Source organism: Tachysurus fulvidraco, chromosome 12 (assembly GCF_022655615.1).
Source record: "Tachysurus fulvidraco isolate hzauxx_2018 chromosome 12, HZAU_PFXX_2.0, whole genome shotgun sequence".
In the NCBI taxonomy this organism is placed as follows: Eukaryota; Metazoa; Chordata; class Actinopteri; order Siluriformes; family Bagridae; genus Tachysurus; species Tachysurus fulvidraco.
The window spans coordinates 12,247,358-12,253,250 of NC_062529.1; positions in this window are offsets into that span (position 1 = coordinate 12,247,358).

The following is a 5,893-nucleotide window of genomic DNA, read 5'->3' on the forward strand; positions in this document are numbered from 1 at the left end:
GTAAATAATTGAGCTCTAGAATATCAAGAGGGTATCTCATTGTATTTGGTTAAAGGATTCAGGTAGGAAGCTTTTAGTCTTGTTTAAGCTTTAAAAGAAAGAAAACAGGTTGTGGACTTTTAGGCAGACCACATTGTTCACTGGGAGGATTAGCAGACTTGCTCTTGTCCACATATCATATGGTGAATATGACTTTCTCTGACCTTTCTCAATTTAAAAGTTTGCTTTGACTTTATTCATTTTCCTGAAAACCTTTCATTCAAAAACAGTTATTTATAACTGTAAAGACATGATAAAAAAAATACTGCAATTTCCAAAAGACAGCAAACAAATGGTTTTTTGCTGATTAGATGGGAAAGATCGTGCTAATGATCTCAAAAGCTACCTAGACATATGGAAGAGACATGTTGAGACAGGCAATGAAAATCTGTCAACTCTCTTTTCTTTCTCCTAACATGATTCCCACAAGCATAAAGGAATTTTGAGCAAATAGTGTTTTTTATATCAAATCTGTTTGTAGCCTTTCTAACCTAGTAAAGAATTCTGGGCTTTTAACTATTAAAAAAGACACATTTCTGCAAAACCTATGCAAATATATTAACATTAAATATTCTTTTTGACTTGTTGAACTGTTCTCTAAATTTGTATCGAATTACTGCCAAGCTTTGTAGCAACAGCACAGTATATGTACAGTGTAGGACATGTGACTAAATTTCATGTCAGTAATTAACATATCATGTTAAGAATGACATTTCAATAAGTATATTACATAATGCGTGGTTGATAGATAATAATAAATCTGGCTATGAGAAATGAAAGTTAAATCTGTCAGAGTTTGATTAGCACAATGACTGTCTTCATGTTCTATAAGTAAAAGAATGCCACAACCAGAGTTCACTTTATTACTGCTTATCAAATGAGATGACATAATCACTCTTCAACTTATAACACAGCAGGACAGATTGTCTGATTAATTGTACTTAGACAGTATGTAATCTTTAAAGAAAAGACTTTTATTCCAATTGCTAAGCAAGCCACCACAGAATGACTTAACAGCTTGCCTCAGCAGCTATTAAACATCATCTACTATATCAACTGCTATTTACCACTGATAGTGTGTGTGTGTGTGTGTGTGTGTGTGTGTGTGTGTGTGTGTGTGTGTGTGTGTGTGTGTGTGTGTGTGTGTGTGTGTGTGTGTGTGTGTGTGTGTGTGTGTGTGTGTGTGTGTGTGTGTGTGTGTGCCTCTGGTTGAAAACTTCTACAGCAAAAACAAGAATGGGGACAATGGTCTTAATTTCAAAAAAGGGTTTTTCTAACTTCTGCAACAAACTTCAAAGGTTCACAGATGCACACATTCAAACATGCTCACACACACACAAATTTTAAAAGCATTTATACATTCACACACAATCTCAAATTCACTTACAAAAATTACTATCTCTACCTGAGATCAGAATGCAAAAGAGAAGCCCAGCAACAGGCCAACTCACTGGCATAGTAAGGGAGTGCAAGAATGCTTGGGTGGTACAGAGGCTGATTTTGGTGTAGTTCCATTACATGAATAATCAGTGACTGTGTGGCATTATGGAAGAAGTCCAGATGGTTAAGATGGAATGCCCTGATTGGTTTTCAAGAACTGAACCCTAGTTTCTTTGATATGATCACTATCAGTCAAAAATCCCCACTGCTCAAACCCATTCATTAAAGATCATTATCTTGGACAAATGGGGGAGGGGCACAAAGGGTTTTTCAGGGGCTGTAATTTGGTAAATATTTCTCTCAACCTTATGCCATTAAGGATTACATAACAAGGTATATGCCGCAACTCATTTTTATAAAATCAAAAAGCAACAAATCTAAAAAATTGTTCTCTTCTCATCTCAACACAACAAAAGATCAGAATGTGGCCAATAAGGAAATACATGTTCTTCATTTATTTGTTAGTATGTCAAGTGGAAAGGCCTTGTTATCTGACTTTTCTGCCTGCCACACACACAGAATTTTAAGATCAGACAATGCAAATGTATTCCTCATGGTAACTGCACCTCAATTCACTTTGGTCTGATGTATTTTGTATATATGCAGCTACCATGTTGCAGCAATCAACTGACTTTGTGGATAAAATTTTTGTAGACATATGATTACGGGACATTTAATTAATATAATTCATTATTTCTCTGGTCTATATCAGTCTGAATTGAAAGTAAGTTCAGAGTAACTGTTTAGCCAGTTGGTATTTTTTTTTTTTTTTTGCATATGCACTATATACTATTTTAAATAATATGTAAATTGCAGAGACAAAAATTTTACATTACAATGGAACAATAGTAAGCTTCTTAGAACTTCCTTTTATTTAAATAAATGTGTTGTATTTGTGTATTTCCTTGTATTTTTAAAGTGCAAACGCTGATAATAATTTTACTGAGCGGGTCCAGTCAAATCACATCACCATATACAATTTGTATGCTGAAGTTTTAGGATGAAATACCACTTTAAGGAAGATCCCTGTGACTTAGTACTTGTTTTTTCTTGACCCCAGAGCCAACGTTTTCCACTTGAATTTTAACAGTAAGGCCTTAATTCATTACAGATGTTTTATGGGGAATTGTGTATCAATCTAGACCCAGAGCATTGCTCTTTGTAGCTGCATTGCATCCTAGTCTACTCATTTTCACAAGCAGTAAACAACTCAGTATAGGAAAGATGTCATGACGAGTTCTGTTCATGTTCACTTCTGACGTTCCCTTTAAAGTTTTGAGGAATTTTAACTTGCTGCGTAGTCACGCTACAACTTCTTCCTAAGCCTTGACAGTTTACCCTGACTGACATTGTCCATGCATTATATAGCATCTACTTTTTCTTGAACTCTCGCTATTGACTTTATTTTTATATAATATATACTAAATTACAATAGAAGTGTTATGCTTCATCAGGGTTTCTGTGACCAAGCTTAAAAGCAAACGATAACATATATATATGCTAAATTTCTGTGTGCTTATTTATTAACAAAATCGCTGAAGACTTCAAGCAGCTACCCATCATATGATAAATAGAAATTTAAACTGCCATACTAATCCTGTAATTCCATTTTTTTGCCATGTTCATTCAAGCATCCCATGATGAATAAACTATACACGTATGTTTTGGCAACTTACCATCCTCAGTAAAAGTTGGTGCGTCTACAGTATATATCTCTGTTTAAATCACAGCTTCTAAAACTTTCTTTCAAAACCTTGCCATGTGCTATAAAGTGACCACTTTGCAAATTCAAACCTTTCGGTATTCCTGTATCAGTCAGTGTGTGGCAAGGATAACTCAACAGGAAGACTTCAAATGACTAATCTTTTTGCCTCTTTTCTGAAGGAAAAAGATTTGCAGCACTCTGGACATGAAAAAGAGCGAGTAATGAGCTGGTTTTGATGTCTGGCCACAGTGCGGTGAATCTCCATTTGACTCAGATCTGTTTTGAATAAAATCTGATTTGCCTCCTCCTAAAATTAGGCTCCTAAATTACACAGTCCAAAGCACAATGTATGTATGCAGGAGACTTGAAGGCTGTCCTGCTCTCCAGCTCCTAATGAGAAACTGCTTGCAGACAACATTCAGACCTAAAAGCAAGCACCTGCAATGTGGACACCAGAGACATCCATCTTCTTTTATCCCCTCCCATCAACACCCACAAGAAGGGGTATTTACTTGACCTCTCTATTATTTCCATATGATGAAAGTAAAGAGGACACTTTTAGTGGTGGGGGAGGAAGGTGTGGATAGAGGTGAAAGCCTTAGTTGGATGTAGTATCATCATTAGCGTTCTTTATGAGACATATTTAATAAGTCTCAAAAACAACACCAATTTCATATCCAGGGATTGTCTTATGTTGTGAAAGAATGGTGGAATGACAAGATATCTTATATATCCGGAGACATGGACTAAACCTTCTCCTGGACTTCAATGGACACATTCAGTGTCCAGAGTGATTTTGTTTCATATTAGTTTTAGAAATCATGCTTAAATACTAAAATTATTTTGAAAGCATCTTGCATTCCTTCATCATTCTGCATGCTTTTGCAGGTGGACCATAATGGCACCAGGCGGGTGTAAAACTGGGGAAGTCACCTGTTGACATTCTGGAGCAACAAACAGCATCAATTCCGTACTGTTTGTTTGCTTTGCTTCTTGGGGGCAGTAAAAAGAGGCGGAGAGCTGTCTGAAGTCCAGTGTCTTAGAATTTACTCTCAGGTCCAAGAAACTTTGTTGGCCGGAAACTGATAGTACCCTGTGAGACCAAAAACAGACATCTGAGTCACAGCATATAAGGAGCTTAAAAGCACTTCTTCATTCTGTCTGACATTTAGCTTTTGTTCAGCTGAAAATGAGAATTTGCAAGCCAGTGTTAAGGAGTTGCTAGGAATATGGCAGATCATTGTATTTCCAATTAAACCAATGGTTAGTGTGTTTTGCCTAAGCATTTTGCCAGACCATTTAATTCATATTGTCATGTATGCACACATATATACAAGAATAAAACTCAATTTAGTTTCCAATTTGAAAAAACGCAATCATTATTAAAGACTTGATCTAGACTTTATTTGTGGTTGTGTATGAGATGGTGGATGCTATAAGGCAGACTACACATCTTGCACTTGCTAATCTAATCTAATCTAATACAATCTAATACAATCTAATCTAATCTAATCTAATCTAATACAATCTAATACAATCTAATCTAATCTAATCTAATCTAATAAAACTATCCTTTGAGGGATTACATGAGGTGCCACTATTTACATTTCTGGTTAAAACCAGACATATAAAAATAATGAAGGTAGGAATCAGCAGCAGCAGTACAGAAAAACCAACAGTGCATATCTTGATCAGCAGAGAAAGGCCAGTTAAAAAGGATGTTTCAGGTCTTGTTTGCTTAGACTGATCAGGTGATTGTTTAGACAAAGGCAAAGTTTGGCCCCAGCAATGGTGTGCATCCATTTAAATAAAAGTATTTGCTTTTGGATCATATTACATTCTCATTACCATCAAGAAGCAAAGGAGTTTCTCAAATAAGTCACTCTTCTTTGAAGATAAATTTATTAACAACATGGATCAACTATCAGATTATGGATGGCATTTCCAAGTTTCATGTATAAGGATTCAGAGTTATTGCATTGAATGTAGCTTGGAGGTGAAATTGGAATATTATGCAAAGTGTTTTTTTTTTCCAATTAATTTGAAAATCTGCACAGAAAGGCTTAAAACACAATACAGACTGCTTTGGACCATTAATAGGACAGATTAAAAACTATAACAATATAATGAATATTCAAATCTATAATGTGAACACATAATTTCACACTTTTAGAGAATTTATTTTTACTATTTGGGGGAACATGCTATGCAGAATCCTGTTACAGGATGTTTCCTCCTAAGACTGGATTCCTAATATTCCTTTTTTTTACCTTATAGAAGCATTGATGAACCCATTTGTCTGAAAATGGAGGATCTTGTACAGGTCTTTGACATTTAGGAAATGAAGTAAATGCACTTAAAATTAAGTAAGTAAAACTCTTACATCATCTGGAACTGCAGCCTCACATGTTCGGTCACCATTTTTCTGCACAGAAATTCAAGAACACCACTAAATCCTAAACTTAAATACATCATAAAAGTCGGTTTCCACCCCCTTGCTTAAACGTATCATTCTGTTTGTATCATGATAAATGAGAGATGATTAGGTTGAAAAAGGAGGGAAATGGTGGGATGGATAGGAAGATTGAACTGAGTCGTGAACTGAGCTTCTGAGCAGCTGACTACACTTATCCCATTTCAAGACCCTAAAATTATCTTTGTACAAGCCTAAGGGATAGATAGTTGGTAGACTGATTTTAAATGTATACA